Here is a 22,322-nt window from a genome sequence, read left to right as displayed (position 1 = left end):
ATTGAATCGTTCACGGCGGCAATTCCAGCAGATGGTGAAAGACTATGAATTTCCTTTGTATACACAGACTAGATCTAAAACAAACTATTTGTCCACCGAAAATGAAAATTCATAACCTCGAATTTACTCAGGAATTGACTTTTAAATATTCTGAGGGTAGCGTATGTCGGGACGAGGATAATTTATATGTTTATGGAAACGTAATTATGTGAATCATTTGCTTAAAACAAACATGTCTGTTCATAACACAACAGTATAGTCATTGGATTAAATAAAGCTTCAACACATAACCAGCATGCATATAAACGTGTGTGGGAGTTAACCGTTAAGTTTCAGTTAATCGTTAATAGCATCAGTTAAAAATAAAGTACATGTATGTGATTCCGCTTGGATGGCCAGTCCCTGGTGTGTTGTTTGTTTGACATGCCCTTTCTGCTTGAGAAATCAGCACTTAATCTTGTTCAAGGTGTACAGCTACATGTAAGAATCTACGTTTTGACACATTCACAATAACACATTGAGCATGGGAGTTTAAGCAAGTGCTTCAGATAAAAGAACATTCATGATATATAATTTTATACAATTATATGTTCTTAACATTTGTTGATGTGCACTCATGTCCTCCATTACTTAATATCATAATCAGCATGTAGATGTCATATCATAATTATCCTGACAGCCAATATGCACTTATTGTAAGGTGATAAGACAGACGTCAGACGTCATGCTTATTCATCATTTTTTTAAACAAATGATATTTCGAATAATTAAAATAGTGGCATAGATCCACATCTGACAGCAAAACAAGTATTGTTGATAAATAGTGTTCTTTCATAACATACATGAAAGAACAAAGAGCTAAAAATTTAAAAACACTGGTCGTGGTTCGTTGCACCAGAGACTGTAAATTTTCCCAGTGAGCGGATAGGTCTTGTCATATAACGGTCTCATTTTAAGTAATGCTAAATAAGACAATGTTATTAGAGACAACACAACCATTTTAGTGGGCACTAAATGGATAAAAGAAGAAAAACCTTTTCTTTGTTCATGGATAGTTTATTAATTAGTCGTAAGTGTGAATTATACCGTGGGCATCATGACCTTTCTACGAATATAGTGCCTGTCTGTTTGCTATGAATATACATTAATATAAAAGAAATGAAAAGAAACTTTAGCTCACTAACTACTACTACTCTACAATGTAATTGTAGCTATATAGTCGTGCATGTGAATTTGTGCCACCAATATGTGCTCACTAACTTGATAGGGCTGTAGTTAAAGTAACATGTTATGTAGGGTATCAGTCTCACATAATCACCAAATCATGTGCAGCAAGTCTACATGTATATTAGATATCAACCAAATAGCTTTAAATGCTACGGCTAATTGATATAAACTAGTTAGTACGGCAACAAAGATGCTGTGCCCAAATCATTGCTTGGTTATAATTAATTGTAATCAATAAATGATCAATCCACTTTTTGTGTCTTATGTATGATATATGTATGGAATCTTTTTTGATAAGAGGGAATAGAAGTTGATCGAGGTTGTAAATGTAATGATTTTGACACCCTCTTTCGTATAAATGTGGGGCGGTGTTCTGAAGACATGTTTGTTCATTAAAGATGTGCTCCAAAACGCACCCGGAGTCTACAGGTCGCGCTTCACGTGCGGTCATTTTTAAATAAAGAATCTGTTCTCCAAAACGCACCCGATGCATAACGATCGATCGCCTGAACACACTAACGTATGGCGGTGAATGCCCGTGAAATGTGAGGGTTGTGAACAAATATAAGGCAGTAGCGCGCATCAATTAGTTGGTTGGTGAGAGTTCGTTAGAGAGTTCGTCAGTTTGATGGTTAGAGAGATAAGTCAAAGGTAAATTTAAGATTAGTTTTCATTTAAGTTAAACCACGCTCAACTATTCAGTTCCACTGCGCAACATTTGGTAGCAGAGCGTGGTTTCTCTGGTTAGAATATTTTAGTTGTGTATACGGCTTTCGTTAGTTTAGATTTGCATTAGGTAAAGCTAATTGTTACATGCAAGCATTAAGTCGCAGTTAGGGTCTGCGAGTAAGGCGGAAATATACTCACTCGCAAAAGAAACGCCAGTGGTTTTCAGCAAATAGGTAACAAACACGTAATCGCCAAAACGCACCATTTCGATAAATATGTGGGTATCATGCACCAATTTCTCGCGAAATCGAAAATGCACGAACTGTCACGAACTGTAGTGGGTATAAAACTGTGGCCGATTCTTGGACCTACCACTCCTTGGTCAACAATGCCAAGCCTAACTCAAATTCAGAGAAACCAGGCTATCGGACGTTTGGAAGCTGGAGAGTCTGTCCAAGATGTTGCCCGTCATTTCAACGTTAACATAACAACAATTTACCGCCTCCTGCATCGATACAATGCAACACAGACCACAGATGACCTTACTCGGAGCGGTCGCCCTGGGGTCATCAAATCTCGACAAGATCGGCAGATAACCCGTCAACACCAGCGACATCCTTTCCTAACTGCAAGTGAAAGTGCTCGACAGACCATAGGAACACATAATCGACACATTAGCCGGGAAACTGTGATCCGACGTCTCCGTTCCAACAACCTCAGATGTCGCCGACCAGCACGTCGTCCTTTTCTCCAACCACGGCATCGAGAAGTACGACTTCAGTGGGCACATGGTCATCACAATTGGCGCCATCGTGAGTGGAGGCGTCTCATCTTCTCTGAAATTCACTTTTGTGTCTCCCATGCAGACGGAAGAGTCAGAATTTGGCGGCAACAAGGTGATCGTTTCGCTGACAGAAACGTTGTGGAAAGGAATCCATGGGGTGGACCTAGCGTCATGATATGGGCAGGGACTGGACTTAATGCGAGACTTTGACCCATGTGCTTTCTGAATGTTGGTCAAGGTCGGGGACACGGCGTCACTGCTAAGCGGTATATCGACCAAGTGATAAGACCCCACGTTGTTCCATTTTTTTGCACGACATCAACAACACATTTTCCAGCAGGACAACGCACGTCCCCATCTTGCCAGAGCTACCATGGCCTTTCTGCAACAACACAACATCCGTGTTCTACCGTGGCCAGCCGTCAGCCCTGATCTGAACCCCATCGAACACTTGTGGGATGAGGTTCAAAGGCGTCTGCAAAATGTGCACCCAGTCCCTACAACTACCGATGAACTACGCACATCTGGTCTTGATGTGTGCAAGAGGATCCATAGGGCCTTCACAAATCGTCTGATCCACTCAATGTACAGGAGATATGTGGCAGTGATCAATGCTAATGGTGTTCACACCAGGTATTGACTGACATTTCTGGTATTGACCCGAAACTGTGTAAGCCCTTAACATTGAAAAAAACCCAGTTATGTCATCTGCTTTTTGATCCATTAAACTGTCTTCAGTCAATTTTTTGTCAATCTTGCCCTATTAATATTTTTTGATGTAACATGTATACTGCATACTCGACTTGCGTTTCTGTTGCGTGTTAGTATAGAAAAGGATATTTCTTCAGACGTAGGACTGAAACAGAACACTTCTGAACTTGAGCTAAAGATAGCTAAACTTAAGCATCAGAAAACTATTACAAAGTCAGGTTTGACAAAATCAAAGAACAAGTTGTTGAATTTAGTTGAACATGAGACACCAGATCGTAGGACAATTAGGAGTCTAATTGATCAGGTTTTCTGCAGAGCAAGGCTATAGGTCTCATAGTGCAATTACTAGAAGCTTACAACTTGGTTGGTGACCTACAGAATGTTCAGAAAACTAGTAAGGAGATAGACACTGTTGAAGATGAAATTGAACTTGCCCTTGATAAGGCTGAAGCATTTCTTAAGAACAGATCACATGTTACTTCGGACGCAAAAAGCATTCAGTCAGAAATATTATGGTCTCATCAATTAGATGCGAGTTCGCATGATAGATGTAAAGGTTCGTTGCATGATGCAGCCTTGGACAGTGGTGGCACAGGACAAATCAGTAACCAAGGTTACAAATATGTTTCGTTCAATTTAGGCCAAATATGACACCAGTCCCAGATAACACAGTAGGGTGTTTTTCAACTTCAGGTAAGTTATCTAGGCAACACATTTAGGTGAAGACATGTGAAAAACATTGAAGAGAGTTTCCATTCTAGTATTTTCTGGTGACGTCGAAGAATATGAAGGTTGGAAGTCTGCTTAATTTCATGGCATGTGTCGACAAAGTTCCACCTATGAATATAAACTTCTGCAATTGAAGCAGTACCTTTCTGGAGAAGCAGAACACATTGTTGCAAGGCTAGGTCACAGTGCTTCGGTCTATGGTGTAGCCTTGGAGACATTGGACAGAAAATATGGCAAGAGACGCCAGGTAACATTACAATTGGAAGAAATATACAATTTCAAGCCAATACGATTAGGGAATGCTAAGGATATGGACAAATGTGCGGACATGCTTGATGTAGCTGTAGTCAGTCTGAGGGAATCTGATAAAATAGAGGAACTTGGTAGTGGATGTTTGTATTCACTTCTGGTTAAGAAAATGAATGAGCCTCTGATTACTCACTTCCACAGATGGTTATTTGAGCACCAACGGCAAGAGTCTGTTGAGACACTTATATTAAGGGAATGGCTTCTGCAAGAAACAGAGTTCCAAACGATAGCTTCAGAGGTAAAACATGGAATAGCTGATAGGTCCAAGACAACAGACAAGAAAGATAGTTCTAAGAAAGGAACCACACATAATAAAACTAGGGTAAGGCAATGTCATGTGTGTCATGACGCAGATCATGACACTTCAGATTGCATAGAGTTTATCTACCTGAACGCTGGGAAAGGGCAAAACAGTCAGGATTATGTTTTTGTTGCCTTGATAGCGGTCATCTGGGAAGATCGTGTAGCAGAGTTTTGAAGTGTGGAATTGATGGCTGTAAAGGAAAGCTTAACATGTTACTTCATAATCAAACCAAAGTTACAAGCAGTGCTAGGGCCGACAGTGGTAATGTAGAGATGAAACATACCACAACAAGAACACCACAAGCAGGTCAGATTGTCAGAAACAATCACCATGGCAACTTCTAAGCAGGAAGGTCATTACCTTGCACTTAGGACAGTTCCTGTTATCCTTAAGAATGGTCAGCACAGAATGATGGTTAATGCTTTGCTGGATGATGTCAGCGCGCATACTTACATCAACGAGGATGTAGCAGCAGAACTTGGTGTTCAAATTCACAGCAAGTGTCGGTCAATGTACTCATTGACAGACAGGAAATATTTGACTTGCGAAAACATGCCAAGGAATGGCCACATTTGACGAAAATAAAATTTCCAAAGGTAAGTTCTCGTCCAAGAGATGACATCTTGTTAGGCATGGATTATTAAGAGCTGTATTCCTCTATTAAAGAGGTCAGGGAGCTCAAGGAGAGCCTATGCCTCGCGTCGGTTGACACCCTAAGGTTGGACCTGTTTTGGTGCTGCATCAGTTTTAGACAAAACACATGTATCAGGTTCCTTCTTCATCAGAAATACAGAAATAGAAGCAATCGCAGATACAGATATTGAATCTTTGATTCACTCATTTAGGGAGTCTGATAGCATTTCGGGTTCGACATCGATTAGAAGCATTGATGAGAATGATGCAGTTAGGCTGTAGAACAGTCTCTTGTTTACAAAAAAAGACAAATATCAGGTTGGCATTCCATGGGAGGAGAGTCATGAGAATCTGAAAAACAATTATGACAGGCATACAATCGTCTTCTCAATTTGGAAAAGAAGTTGACAAGGATCAAATGATTTCAGGAGCCTACAATGAAGTCATAGAACAATACCGGAAAAAGAGGTTTCATCAGAAAAGTACCTGAAGCAGAAATAGATCAAAGTAAATGGTTCTTACCACATTTTCCAGTCATTAAATCAGACAGAAGTACAACAAAGGTGAAAATCGTATTTGACACATCTGCAAAGGATAAAGGCATATCTTTAAATGATGTCATTCATCAAGGACCCAAACTCATCTTGCTGTGGTTTCACAAACATCCTGTTGCAATTATTTGCGATATTGCTGAAATGTACCTCCAAATTGAAGTTGCTCAGGATGACCGTCCATATCTCAGATTTCTTTGGAGGTCTATGGATCTGAACAAAAAGCCAGATGTGTTTGAGTTCTCAAAGGTTGTGTTTGGACTAAATTGTTCTCATTTTTAGCTCAGTATATCACTCAAGAACATGCTAAGTTCATGGAGAAAGAACTTCCATTGGCTGCAGCAACAGTGGAAAAGTCAACCTGTATGGATAACAATATAGATTCCGTTGACACAAATAGCAAAGCTATTGAGCCTTACAAACAGCTGCAACAGCTGTGGAGTACAGCAGGTATGCACGCTCGTAAGTTGATATCCAATTCCGTGCAAGTTATCCAAGAAATACCAGAACAGAATAGATTGAAAGAGATTAATATTCAAATGAGTGAATTGCCATCTGTAAAAGCACTGGGCTTACTGTGGAATGCAGAATCCGATGAGTTTAGATTTTCTTTAATGTCCTTAAAGCAGGATATCAAAATGACTAAGAGGAACCTCTTGAAAGAAACTTCTAAGCTGTTTGATCCTCTTGGGTTCTCAGGTCCATTCATCATTAGGGCATGAGTTCTTCTGGAAGAGTTCTTCTGCAGGAGATGTGGATATCCGGTGTTAACTGGGATGAAACCCTCAGTCCAGATCTGGAACAAAAAGCATGGTCTTGGTACCTTGAAAATGAAAAGTTGTGTTCTGTTAAAATTCCAAGGGGGCTTGAGGTTAGCTTAGATACTTCAAAGATGAAGTTGCACACATTTGTAGATACTTCAGAGGCAGCATTTGGAGCTGTGCTATATTTAGTAACCATTCGGGAGGATGACACAAAGTCTAGTTACCTAGTTGCCTCCAAGTGCCATGCTGCTCCTCTCATGCAGTTAGTATGCCTCGATTGGATCTGCTTGTGGCAGTTCTGGGTGTCCGAGTGTTACTGGCTATAACAAAGGCATTAGAATTACCTTTACAGTGTACAACGCTATGGTCAGACAGCCAGAACGTACTGTGGTGGATCAAAAGACAGAGTCGATGTTTTAAACCATTTGTAACAAATAGGATTGGATACAAACAGGGGCATACAAACATCAGTCAGTGGAAATTTGTACCATCCAAACTGAATGCTGCAGACATTCTTAGTAGAGGTGTAGACGCCGGAGCACTTTTGACAGAGAAATGGCTGAATGGACCTGAAAATGTGACACATGATGAAACCGAATGGCCTAAGCAGACCGTTGACATGGACAATACTGAGACATCGGAACTGAAGAAGCCTTCTTCTCAAGTAAACATCGCCATGTTCACTAAGTCTGAGCCAATCTCTAGGAGATTAGCGCCATCTAGATTGTCTAGTTGGGAGAGACTGTGTAGAGTGCCGGCATGGATCTATAGGTTTCTGAACAACGCTAGGGTTCCATATGCACTTAGGGAAAGGGGTGAACTTGATCCTGAAGAAATTGAGGACGCCGAAACTATTGTCATTCAGTGCCAGATTTCCCATTATACTCCCCAGACATACTTGGGTCACCAAACTGATTGTCAAATTTTGCCATGAGCAGGTCAATCACACGGGTACGAACAGTACGTTATCAGCAGTGTCGTCTAGGTTTTTGATTATTTCAGCAAGAGAGGAAATTCGTCAGTGGGAAAGAGAATATTCATGGTGTAGACGACAAAGAGCCAAAACAGCGCATCAGATAATGGCAGACCTACTATACCGAAGATCAGAGTGAGGTGTACAATGAAAGCATTTGTGACAATAGATGTGGACTATGCAGGTCCCTTTATCACTGTACATGGTCGAGGCAAGAGTCGACAGAAACGTTATCTCTGCCTTTTCACGTTTGTCAACCAGATCAGTTCATTTAGAAATGGAATTCGGTTTAGAGTATTTAGTGTTTTCGAGTCTTTACTGAAGTCAGCAAAACGGGCTAAAATCTATGCTATATCTAGTTCAGGTGACGTCAGTGATGAAAATCAGCCTAACAGCCTTTACATTAGCTGAAGCTCTTCTGAATTCTAGGCCTTTGACCTATCAGAGTGCACATCCACGTGATGATGTGATTAGTGCTAGATATTTAGTTCTTTCATTTCAGGTATATTCATCTTTCCTTCACATCATAACAGGTTATAACGTTTAGTTCCTGGTTTCATTCAAAAAAGGTAAATCATACAAATGTAAGATAAGTTGTCATTTAACTTAAACCACGATCAAATAACTGTGCAACATGCGATCTCGTAGCCGAGTGGTTAAAGCGTTCGCTCGTCACGCTGAAAACCCGGGTTCGATTCCCGACATGGGTACAATGTGTGAAGCCCAGTCCTGGTGCCCGTCGCCGTGATATTGATGGAATAGTGCTAAAAGCGGCGTAAAACCATACTGGGGTTTGAACCGAAAACAATACAGTCAATCCGTAATTGCAAACATATGAGTGGACCTCGTTCAAAATAATTGTATATTGTTTTAGTTTTTAACTTCTCAACATGTGTTAACTTGTTACACAACTTCGTTACAGTGATACAAGTTACAATAAGCAAGATGTTTCACAGTTGTGCATTATTCACTACAGTAGAATTCGTGTGTACCCGTTGCCTGCATTCAGTCAATAAGATATGTAAAAACATCTGTGTGCGCGAGCTGAAAGGCTACATTATGTTATTACGCATATTGGATTATATAATTTGTGTACGTAAGCAACTCAAAAGGTTTATGGTGATTTACAAATGCAGTTTGCGTATTTCACAAATACGAAGCTTATCTGGAGATCGTGAGAAGTATGAATACATTAACATCTTGTACAGATCATCCCATTCCCCCCACCCCCCCCCCCCACCCCCTACCCCATGGATCATAGTAGAATATATCACACGAGCACCTCGCATATACAAATATACATGCACGTGCACATGCTCGCACACGCGTCTTAGTAGAGCACTATGGTAGCCTTGACACATTCCATAAAATCACGTTTTTTTCAAATATCATAAAGACATGTTGATCAGTTTGCATACATGTTTAACAGTGTTGGGTGAAGAGAATAGGATTTAAGTGTGTGCCATTTCACAAATGAAGAGAACAATCTGCAAAATAACGGGACGGTTAAATGTGAGCCATAGTTCTTGGGAACAATCGACGCGACTCGCTACACGATTATTGATGAGGTGTTAAACAACAATCACTCAATCACTCAAAAGAAATAAATATGTTTAATTTTGTAACATCCTAAACGATACAAATAAAAGCCATGTCATAATTACTTATGAGCACCTCGCCAGGAAAAGTACCAGACGCCTCAATCGCTTACCCGTCAATATCATTGCAAGGAGAGAAAGGACTCCCGCTGACAGTGAGGAGTACTAACTAAACATTCCAGTAATGTTAAACGCCACTATATCACTTTTATTTGTAACTTGCTAATAATGTTGATTATAGAACAATACATAGCAATATCACCCTTTACCAACATTTACAAAGCAACAAAGTGCTCAACTTAAAACTCTTCATTTTGCACATATACAATAATTATACACGAATACATAACAATTATCTCCCTTTACTGATATATACAAAGAAAAACAATTTTGGATACATCATATATACAAACTTGTATATTTAAATTTGTATATCTCATCATTCCAAAGCATATACAAGCTTGTATATATGGATTTTTTTGCAGTGCGGCGACTAACGGGATCGGGTGGTCAGGCTCGCTTACTTTGTATGTCATGGTATCCTAATTGCGTAGATCGATGCTCATGATGTCAATCATTGGAATGTCTAGTCCAGACTCGATTATTTACAGACTGCCGTCATATAGCTGGAATATTGCTGAGTGCGGCGTTAAATAACAAACAAACAAGTACCTCATTTCGGGGACATATCTGATGGAGCTTAGGCTAGGACACGGCGCTTTTTGCACAGTGCGTCGTTAAACATCAAACAAACACTTTACGTTGATGTATCAATTAGTAAATAGGAAATGGCTGGTTGTTTAAGATCAGTCCCATGCCTGTCGCCCAACTTCCGCATGCTTCTCCAAACCAGCTCTTATCTTTGGAATATTTGTCAATGGATTTGGAATCGGAAATCGGAGTGAGACGTTAAACAACAAACAAATTAAACAAAAGTAAGATGACCAGTGGTGATGAAAGATAAGGAAGACAGGTATGAAAGTTGGCTGTAAGGATATTGGGACCAGTTGATGGAGTTGGACGGAACATTAGAGGACAGGTGGGGAGTGTGTGGTGTAGAGATGAGGGGACCAGTTGGTAGTGTTGGATATAGAGGTGGGGGGACCGGTGGGTAGTGTCTGGTGTAGAGGTGAGGGGACAGGTAGGTTGTGTCGGGTGTAGAGGTGAGGGGAGCGGTGGCTAGTGTGTGGTGTAGAGATGTGGGGACCGGTGGGTAGTGTCGGGTGTAGAGGTGAGGGGAGCGGTGGGTAGTGTCTGGTGTAGAGATGAGGGGAGCGGTGGGTAGTGTCTGGTGTAGAGAAGAGGGGAGCGGTGGGTAGTGTCTGGTGTAGAGATGAGGGGACAGGTAGGTTGTGTCGGGTGTAGAGGTGAGGGGAGCGGTGGCTAGTGTGTGGTGTAGAGATGAGGGGACCGGTGGGTAGTGTCGGGTGTAGAGGTGAGGGGAGCGGTGGGTAGTGTCTGGTGTAGAGATGAGGGGACCGGTGGGTAGTGTCGGGTGTAGAGGTGAGGGGACCGGTGGGTAGTGTCTGGTGTAGAGATGAGGGGACCGGTGGGTAGTGTCGGGTGTAGAGGTGAGGGGACCGGTGGGTAGTGTTGGGTGTAGAGGTGAGGGGACCGGTGGGTAGTGTCTGGTGTAGAGGTGAGGGGACAGGTGGGTAGTGTTGGGTGTAGAGGTGAGGGGACCGGTGGGTAGTGTCGGGTGTAGAGGTGAGGGGACCGGTGGGTAGTGTTGGGTGTAGAGGTGAGGGGACCGGTGGGTAGTGTCGGGTGTAGAGTTGAGGGGACCGGTGGTTAGTGTCGGGTGTAGAGGTGAGGGGACCGGTGGGTAGTGTTGGCTGTAGAGGTGAGGGGACCGGTGGTTAGTGTCGTGTGTAGAGGTTAGGGGCCCAATGGGTAGTGTTGGGTGTAGAGGTGAGGGGAGCCGTGGGTTGTGTCGTGTGTAGAGGTGAGGGGACCGGTGGGTAGTGTCTGGTGTAGAGGTGAGGGGACCGGTGGGTAGTGTCTGGTGTAGAGGTGAGGGGACCGGTGGGTAGTGTTGGGTGTAGAGGTGAGGGGACCAATGGGTAGTGTTGGGTGTAGAGGTGAGGGGAGCCGTGGGTTGTGTCGTGTGTAGAGGTGAGGGGACCGGTGGGTAGTGTCTGGTGTAGAGGTGAGGGGACCGGTGGGTAGTGTCTGGTGTAGAGATGAGGGGACCACTGGGTAGTGTCGTTTGTAGAGTTGAGGGGAGCGGTGGGTAGTGTCTGGTGTAGAGATGAGGGGACCGGTGGGTTGTGTCGGCTGTAGAGATGAGGGGACCACTGGGTAGTGTCGTTTGTAGAGGTGAGGGGAGCGGTGGGTAGTGTCGGGTGTAGAGATGAGGGGACCGGTTGGTAGTGTTCGGTGTAGAGGTGAGGGGACCGGTGGGTAGTGTCGGGTGTAGAGATGAGGGGACCAGTGGGTAGTGTCTGGTGTAGAGGTGAGGGGCCCAATGGGTTGTGTTGGGTGCAGAGGTGAGGGGACCACTGGGTAGTGTCAGGTGTAGAGGTGAGGGGACCACCCACCCTCTAGGCAGACCATATCTATTGTGTAAGACTTACAGTTCGATGGGTAAACTACCTTGATGTGTAAACGGTCCTTTACGTTTTGTTTTCAGAAATCTCCTTGTGATATCCCGTCGGGAGATATCAGGAAAGGGCTTCACACGGTGTACCAATATAGGTCATTGCCCCTTCGATTATAACTTATTTGTGTCAGGCATAATCTGCATGTAAAACTGGTCATCTGTCTTTGTGTCAGCATTATTCAGGTATCTGCATGTAAAGCTGGTCTTCTGTCTTTACTCAGCTGACCTGCAGCAGCACTAGGCGCAAGAAGCGAGCTGCTTTGTCCCAGGAAGACACGACCATGGGCACAGTAAGTGTACTCAATGGTGCAGGTGGGCCCGCGAACCGAGGTTTCAAGGTAAATATAAAACGTCAACACCAGAGAATAACAAGTCTAGATTATTCGGCGAAACAGATCCCATTGGCCATTTGGGCGTAAAGGGCAAAATAGCGGTGCAAATTATATGAATGGATCACTGAAAATCAGTGATGACACCAGGTGTTCGCGAAAGGTCACAATGGCGAACACATCTATCTATCCATCTATCAACCGGAGGACGTTGCGCCACAACATTGAGACAGTCTCCAGGATTACATGTTCTGATTATTGTCCTTGGTGAAACTGTATAATTAGACTTATTGTTATAAATTGAAATTGATCATTCCATTTTTAGTTAACAGAGACATAAATTTATGGGCAGACTTGAAACAAATTTGATAAGACTCTTGACTGACCAGATACAGAATTTACAAGTATAGTCACTAGTGAAGAGCAACCTCCTTGTGGTGAGTGCGTGGTAGCGCTAATAGCTTTCCCCCCGTGTGGATTCGGGGTAGAATTTGTCCACCCGTCTCCGTAGTGGTTCGCTTCTGGTGGAGTGTGCACGGAGACAGCAATCTCTCAATCTTTTATTTATCTCTACATTTGAAGGTATTGAGGTTGGTGTCTCTGTCCACAGAACATTAAATTCTTGTCGAGGCATTGTTTGTGACAGGGCTCGTTGTCTGTCCGACATGTCTGAAGAAGAAATTACTACAGAGTTGGAAGACCAGGCTGTAACTGCAGTTAGACGCTTCACATTCAAGAAGGACGGTGTCGTCACGAAAACAAATACGTATCTCATGACGTTTGCCCGTACAACCCTCCCGCAGTCAATAAAAGCAGGTTATTTCAGTATATGAGTGGATGTGGATGTCCCCAATCAGCTCTGATGCTACAAGTGTCAATATGTTGGTCATGGATCAATGTCCTGTCATAGCTCTGTGGCATGTCATCTGTGTGGTGACAGCCATGATTGCACTGACTGTGAGAAGGATTTGAAGTGCGCTAACTGTTCTAGACCACATGTTGCTTCCTCCAAATCATGCACTGTGTGGCAAATGGAATCATGAAATTGAAATGAGAACGAAACATATCCTGCATGGATGCCAAAAAAATATTCAAAAATCAGATCACTACTCCCTCAACTATTTCCTACTCCGTTGCAGTCTCTCGCTCTGTTGCGACATCGACTATTTCGTTTCAGTCTGAGAAACAATCTCAAACATCAGTCAAACAACCAGTCGTTGTTCAAATGTCAAATAAAGAAAAAAAGAAATTGAAGAAAAATCAACTACCAATTGTCCCTTCACCTTCAGAGGTTCCTTTACAGAACTCCTTTGGGCCTCTGGACAAATGGGCATAATCCTTTATGGGGAAGTTCAATACTTTATCAAAAGGGCAAAGTGATCGAGGATTTCGTTTCCGATAATGATCTATGCATCTTTAATGATGACTCAGACACTTACTTACATCCTGCAACTGGTACATATTCATCATTAGATCTGTCTCTGACGGATTCAGTTTTGTTAAACGAATTCTCATGGTCAGTCCACGATGACCTATGTGGGAGTGACCATTTCCCCACGTGCACCGTGCTTAAACCCGTTCATCCCACTGATGATCTACCTTAACCTCGATGGAATTTTGTGAAGGCTGATTGGCTTTTATTTCAATCTTTATGCAAAGATAAATTACAACCTGCGTCTTTTGAGAATGACCCAATTCAGTTGTTTTCAGATCAACTGACGGAAATTGCTGATGAATCAATTCCTAAGTCCTCTGTCAACCCACGCATTCGTAAACCATGGTTTGATGCTAATTGCAAACAAGCTAGGAAATGTCGTAAGAAGGCGGAGAAATGCTTCCGTAAACATCCCACTGTCCATAATTTAAACACTGTCAAAATTTCAAATGCCATGGCAAGACGTCTATTTAAGCAAAATAAACGTCAATCATGGAAAAACTATGTCTCAAAAATAAACTCTCGTACTCCTATGTCTAAGGTATGGAACATGATTAAAAAGATCAAAGGCTAGGGATCCTACAGTTAGCCATTTGAACGATGGTGATACTTTGTTAACTGATAAATCTGCCATTGCCAATAGACTTGGGGAAACTTTATCTCAGCATTCTTCTTCTTCTAGTTATGTTCCTGAATTTCAAACATATCAGCTTGAACAGGAAATGAAAAAAAGTAAATTTCACATCTGATAATGGTAAAGATTACAATGAAGTATTTTCACTACATTAGCTACATATGGCCTTAGGGCAAGCTCATGATACAGCAGCGGGTTCTGATAATATTCATTATCAGCTGCTGAAACACTTGCCCGAATCACTATGTTAAATATATTCGATGATATTTGGACATCAGGGACGTTTCCAGCTTCATGGCATCATGCCATTGTTATCCCCATGCCCAAACCTGGGCGGGATCACTCTGATCCATCAAATTACCGACCTATATCTCCAACTAGCTGTGTTTGTAAAACTATGGAACGCATGGTAAGTAATCGATTAGTGTGGTACTTGGAAACAAATGATCTTCTTACCAATATACAATGTGGTTTCTGGAAAAACAGAAGTACTATGGATCATTTAGTGCGTTTAGACTCGTTCATTAAAACTTCCATTGTAAATAGACAACATGCTGTATTGATCTTTTTCAACTTAGAAAAAGCTTACGATACAACATGGAAACATGGTCTTTTAAAAGATCTTCACGATTTTGGATTATGAGGCCGTCTGCCTCATTTTAGATCACAGTTTTTAACAGACAGGCAATTTCAAGTCCGAGTGGGTACAACCCTGTCTGATCATTATAATCAGGACCAGGGTGTCCCATAAGGCAGTTTTTTGTCTGTCACTTTATTCAGTAACCACTTTTGACAAACTGTTAATTTTTAAATTGATTCAGTTGATGGATCACATTTTGTGGATGATTATAATATATCTTGTCGTGGTAAAAATATGCACACAATAGAAAGGCAATTACAATTATGTCTAAATAAAATTCACAAGTGGTGTCTAGGATACGGGTTTAAATTTTCCAAATCAAAAACTAATTGCATACATTTCTGCAGAAAATACAAGCCACATATGGACCCTGAACTATTTTTGAATGGCACCCCTATCAATGTTGTTAAGTAGGCCAAGTTCTTGGGTCTTATTTTTGATAGTCCACTTAGCTTTCCTTCCACATATTAAATACGTTAAAGCTTAATGCCTAAAGACACTCGATCTATTGAAAGTTGTTTCTAATTCAAAGTGGGGAGGGGATCAAACAACCCTCTTACACTTAAACAGGTGTAGTTCAAAACTTGATTATGGCTCCATCGTCAATGGTGCAGCCTGCAAAAGTAATTTACAAAAACTAGATACTATACATCATCAGGGCCTGAGGCTTTGCCTTGGGGCCTTTAGAACGAACGTCTCCCATTCACAGTCTATATATAGAAGCAGATGAGCCTTCTCTTAAACAACGCCGTCTTAAATTATCTTTACAATACATCACTAAATTATATTCTAATCAGTCAAATCCAATTTCTGGATGCATATTCAATCTACGAAGATCTTTACAATAAGAAATCAACACTCACTCCACCACTCGGAATTAGAATAAAATCTGCCATAGCAGCTTCTAATATTTAACTCCAAGATATAGCTCCTACTCAACTTTTTTCATCTCCTCCTTGGAAAATGGTAAAGCCAGAGGTAGACCTTACATTAACAAGACTAAAGACATTAGACACAAACCAATTAATGTACCAACAAGAATATAATCAACTAAGAAACAATTATGACACTTATAAATCTATATTTACAGATGGATCCAAGGATGGTGGCGCTGTCGCTAGTGCCACTGTCATTGGATCCAGAACAATATCTTCACGATTACCTGATAACAGTTCAATATTCACAGCAGAAGCAAACGCCATTTTTAAAGCACTAAATTATATCAGTCATCAATCTAAACATAAACAATTCATTATTTTTTCTTATTCACTTCAGGCGATAAAAAATATGTCTTCGAAACATCCACTTTTAATCCAAATTCTCGAATTAATTAATGATCTTGCTACTGGCCAATATGACATCGTCTTTTGTTGGTTACCAAGCCATGTTGGTATCATTGGTAAAACAATGGCTGCTGCTGCTGCTGCAAAAGCAGCACTCAACAAATCTGTGACACCACTTCTTATCCCATACAGTGAGTATAAGCCTGTTTAAATGGAATGAAACCAACTATCGGTTACACCTACTTGGGCTGTCAGTCCAGATTTGAAGAGGTCATTATACGACGATGTCGTATTGGCCACAGCTGATATACCCACGAATATTTTATTGAAAGGTGAGGATCCTCCATTTTCCATCCCTTGTGATGAAAGAATCACAGTCAAGCATGTCCTGCTTGACTGCATTGATTTTTCCATCACAAGGGATAAATATTTCAAATCGTCATCTATTAAGGCTCTTTTTAGCAGTATCAATTCTCGTTTAATCATTGAGTTTTTTTAAAGGAAATAGAGTTGGTTGCAACTTTTTGACTGTGTTTTGTGAAATATAAATGTTTTATGATTGGTAGATTAAATAAGCAATTGAGAATGTTAGTGGCTGTATCCCCGAGGGGGTTAAAGTACTGTAAAATTATTGTCCTCCTGAGAGGGTACTTAAGTTCCACTTCTTTCAAGGTAAATTTAGAACTACCGTGTTTTTAATCGTAGAATATGTGTCATTTTAAGATGTTAGGCTAACTCTGCCAATAATCGCCAACACTTGAAGGGATGATGTAAATCCTGCTGGGGCCCATGTAGGTGGCTAAGGTACCGTAAGTCCCAATGGTCCCTAGTATGGTGATCTCCCTTCAGGGGCTGGCGATCTATAGCCCGTTTTTATCATGTTATTGTTATGTACACATGTATAAGTGTTATCCTTTTTTATGATCCCATACTAGTTTTAAAATCTTTTTCTGTGATAAGTCTAGTACTTTTACTGTCCTTCATTGGCAGGTTTTCATATAAGTTTAATTGTATTTAATCTAAGTTTAATCTACTTTCTTAGGTTTCTGGCGACCCAAGGAGCCTTAGTCGACTGGGCCATGTATTCATAAGGTTCTAACCTAGCCAATCAATTATTTCCCGTTGTGTCGAACTCCGTTGTGTAAACTCCTTCAGTATGTATAATAATTATCGTACAATAGAATTCGTTTGGTATTGAGTGTGATGTAGAGTGTTTGTTTTATGATGTGTCGAACACTTAGATAAGTGAAACATTTCTTCAGGTCCCTACGAGTTCGACACAACTGGGTTTAACTGCATAAGTCTCCATCACTTCTCAATGAATACTTTCACCGTAAGAAGTAATTATTCGTCTCTGGGTCAGTTTCATGTTGCCCTGCGACACTGCTAAATATCATTACCGAGTTTTTCCGAGGTTTTGGCGACCCGTGAAGATTCCGGGGTAGAATAGGTCTTCAGCAACCCATGCTTGCCGTAAAAAGGCGACTATGCTTGTCGTAAAAAGGCGACTAACGGGATCGGGTGGTCGACTCGCTGACTTGGTAGAAGCCTGTCATCGATCCCAATTGCGTGGATCGATGGTCATGATATTAATCACTGGATTGTCTGGTTCAGACTCGATGTTTTACAGACCGCCGTCATATAGCTGGAATATTGCTGAGTGCGGCGTAAAACAAGCAAGCAAGCAACCAACTAACCGAGGTTTTGGCAATATTCCAGCAAGGTCACGGCTAGTTAAACCACGAATAACAAATTCTTATACTCCGGTAAAGGACTATCCGTATCTATATAAGTTTCTTCACGGCCAGTAAGTCACCCCTGACATCGACACTTGAGTGACTTATTCTGTGTTTTCCTGTTTGAAAAGTGTATTCGCATGGCACATACTTTCTTCATTTCAGTATAAATCTACGAAAACAATCAGGATTTTATGTAAGCTTCATTGTATTAATTGTTCCCTCTGCCTAAATGAATTTGTTCTTTGCAGGAGTGGTCGAGTTCGGTTTAATGCTGTTTGAACAATATTTCAGTTATATCATAGCATGTTAGCTTGGCTATGGAGGAAAGCTCGAAGTAATGATATAATCGGGTCGAATCGGTGATTTGAACTCACAAACTTCCGTTTCTTGCACGACTGGGACACCTGTGCAGGGAGATTAAGTGATGATTTCCCAATACGATCGAGGGGTAGTGTCATCGAAGGCTGGTTCCAATAATGGAGGCACAAATACAACTGTTGTATGTTCTACGATACAGTGCTGAGTATTTGACGTGATTAAAAAGAAATACATGAAGAGACTTTTCCGCCTGTTTTGAATAAACTTCATGAAATTAACCATATGCTGATTTATCTGGAGCAGCACCTGGTCCCCCCGCACCCAGTTATATCCAACCAACTATTTATTTACTGTTAACCATCAAACAATCTATTCATTTTCACTTATAACACAAAAGTTTTGACTTTGGGATATTTTCCAAAAAAGAAACTAATAGTATTCATCTTTTTCACCACTGCTCACGAACTATTAAATTTGGGCATATTCCTGAAAAAACTATTTAATTTTATTTTTGCCCTCCTCCCCATAAAAATCACTCGGGTGCCCCTTAGCTCATACTAAACATTTACAAACAGAGAATTTCAAGAATATCTACTACTACTACTACTACTACTACTACTACTACTACTACTACTGCTACGTACTACTGCTACTACTACTACTACTACTGCTACTAATACACTAATATTGTTACCTCAGTAAGCACTGTGATAATTATTAAAAAATGTGCATCCCCTAGAGTCAAGTCTGTTATATATCTAAATTAAGTGGTAGTAATGGAATTACTTTAATGTAGCCATCTTATAGCCATACAAGGCTCTGGGATGATAACAGTCCGGTGAAACCAAATTGAACACCCGGTGTTGCAGCTATAAGTTTCTTGTGCATGTGGTATGAACACAGTGGTTGCGACCTGGTATACACATTAACCAGGAGATGTACCTTTTCTTGGGCGTCACACTCACGTCCTCAACAAGATGCATACTTCATTCAGCTCACTGAATATATCATCACATGAAATGCTTGGTGATCGCGGGTGGTTATACAGGGTTTTGTCGCGCCCACTTCTTTGCAAATAGGTACTAAACTTTGAAGTTGAGAAAGGATTTGAAATAAGATGAGATCACATAAAGGTTTTGAATAATTACATTTTTATGACTTAATAAATTAAATGTCATAAGAGAGATAAATATGTCTAAATGCATGGGCAGTTGAGCGATGCACGCCCCTTGTAATAATGAAATCTATAAAACGAAAACACTCAGCAGTAACTGCTGGTTATGGGGTGTTGAATACATTTTAATATCCACATTTTACGGCTTGTTTATACCCGGCAATTGAACTTTCCAACCATTACTTTTGATATAAAAAGAATAAATTCCTCTGCACAACGGCCGGTCGGTTGTTAAATCCCCTGACAGTGTCACAGCAAAACACGTTAAAAGATGTTTGTGTTCCACATAGCTATATACACGGAACCAATTTTGACGCGACGTAAGGCCCCTTTTCACCTCACCTCATGCTCTGACGGACCTTTAAAGATAGATATGACCCTATATCTGTCTGTCTGTCATGTCTGTCAAGTTTGCATGTCTTGGCAGCAAAGAACAGTACATCTGGGTTGGACAGTATAAAAAACACTTTTTTTAAACATCAGAATAATCATTGAAAATAACACAGACTTGAGTACATCTTCTTATAATGACGCTCTAATTTCATTATAAAGGGGGCAGCGTAACAAGAAATGACACTCATGCTCCACACACTCTTTACAAGTAAAACACACCCTTTCTTCCAATTGCAAGTTTTCGTATGTTCCTGTTTCTATACTCTTAACGGCGCCACACCACGCGTAATCCAGGTGTTCTGTAAGCAACAGCCCTAAATAATTATAACAGTCAGCAACGACGATATTGGTTGTGCCGCACTTGAAAACTTGAGTCGTTCGTGCGACAGAAGGGGTTTTGAAATGAACTACCTTTGATTTTGATGGGTTTACTGTCATCTTGTATCTAGAACACCAGCTGTTAAGACAATCCAACAATATGTTTAAATCCTTCTCATTTTCTGCTATGAGAAAAATGTATCAGTGTAGGCGAGTGCGCTCACACAAGTATCATCTGTGTATGTGAATTCCAACATTAAGCAGTTACAAGGATTCTATTAAGTCATTAATATACATATTGAATAAAATTGGCGACAGCAAACAGCCTTGTCGCAGTCCACTCCTGATATCAAACCATGGTGTACACATTCTATTAAGTCTAACACATGACTGGACGGATTTATACAAGGATACTTTGGCGTTGAATATCTTCCCCTTCATTCCCAGACTTTGGAGTTTTTCCCACAGCTCATCTCAGTCACAACAATCATACGCTTTCTTGAAGTGAATAAAGGCTGCAAATGTTTGTTTTCTCATGCTTTTCCTGGTTTCAATGCTAGAAGTAACACTTGAGGTGTGGTCAAGGGTTGATCTCTTCTTTCGAAATCCATTTTGTTCCTCACACAAAAATTGCTCTCTACATGCTCAGTCAGTATTGTTTAATACACCACAGAAAAGCTTATAGGACGAACTTGCGAGTGTTATTCCCCTGAAGGCCAAAGAGTCAGGTGGGTTCTCCGTATTTGATTTTGGAATTGGATTTATGATACCTTTCGACAAAACACCTGGAATGATTCCACGTTTAAAATACGTATCAAACAGTCTATGCAAAAAGAAAATACATTTATCATTCTTTAATACTTCAACTTGTATACCGTCATTACCAGGTGCTTTACCATTGTTAGCTTGTATTAACACACATCGTACCTCCCTATACCTCCCGCTCTCGTGACAGCTCCCCGTTAATATTGGTGTTATATTTTGTCACCACTGCAGTTCGTATTTGTTGTATTTGGTATATAGTTTTGCAGTTCCAATGAGACACATTAGCTGTACATATATTTATTATCTTATTAAGCTGTGTAAACGAGTTTTAGATCTGAAGACGGGAATATAATTAATCGACGTCCTTAAGAGATCAGTCTCTAAGTAAGTGTGCATCTCACTGCCAGTTATGGACAAGTGGCCCAGGTAGCACAGTCACCACATCTATATCAGAACGCAAGTTACTGTATACATGTTGTTCCAGATAAAAATGGGAAAATATATTTTTTGGACAAATATGCTGTCTAACAAAACTCAACGCCAATTAAAATGAGAAGGTTTCATGATCATGTTTGTGTTTTTTTTTAAAAAACATAACAAAACAAAAACCTAATGAGAAATATTGGCTCATATGTGCCATGTAATGTTCTCCTGTTGGAGAAGGACACGGGCGACCCAGTTGTATAGGCGAAGAGTTGCGTCCCTTATGTATATTAACCAAAATCTGTGAATGTGGGTTTGAATCCTAGATTCATCCTGATCATGTTATGGGTTGACAACACAATAACTTTGTTCCTCGGTTTCATCAATTTGTAAACGTCAAAGATTACATCACTTCGAGTTTACCCTTCCGACATCAGGCTAAAACACCCTGATAAATGTAAAACACGGCGTTAAACCATACACACTAGCTCACATCTGCTTGTGTGTGTTTCCAAGTATGTTGAGTGCATTACATATCATTGTAAGCAAAGAAGCACATGACATCATACTTTTTTAATACATATATTTATTTCATTCAAAGACAAGAATGATATGTCGAAACATAACCTTTCAATTTTAATTTATTTTCAAGACCAAACACGCAATACAATATATAAAAAAGAAATCGCTCATTTTCATTACCGTCTTTGACATGACAAAAACACCATTATCTGACAATGTGTGAACATAAAATACGTAACGTAGATCCCATTATTATATTTTATATCGATATCACCATCCAGTACATGCATCGTTACCAATATAAAACGTCATACTTGCCGTAAAAGCGACTGCTTGTCGTAAGAGTCGACTAACGTTTCGGATGATTAGGCTCACTGACTTGGTTGATGCATGTCATCGATCTCAATTGCGTGGATCGATGCTCATGATGTCAATCACTGGATTGTCCTGTCCAGACTCAAATATTTACAGACCGCCGTCATATAGCTGGAATTT

The 22,322-nt window shown here is 40.7% G+C and overlaps 1 protein-coding gene across 1 annotated transcript in view; it reads right to left on the bottom strand.

Moving 5' to 3' along the window:
* Nucleotides 1-22,322, bottom strand: part of LOC139463854 (uncharacterized) — a 117,372-nt gene that overhangs the window by 44,697 nt on the left and 50,353 nt on the right. The window lies entirely within an intron of this gene.

This window comes from Haliotis cracherodii, unplaced genomic scaffold (assembly GCF_022045235.1).
Source record: "Haliotis cracherodii isolate W230 unplaced genomic scaffold, xgHalCrac1.p SCAF_16, whole genome shotgun sequence".
Classification (NCBI taxonomy): Eukaryota; Metazoa; Mollusca; class Gastropoda; order Lepetellida; family Haliotidae; genus Haliotis; species Haliotis cracherodii.
Note: the sequence above shows the minus strand (reverse complement) of the source record. Positions and strands in the feature narration are given on the sequence as shown.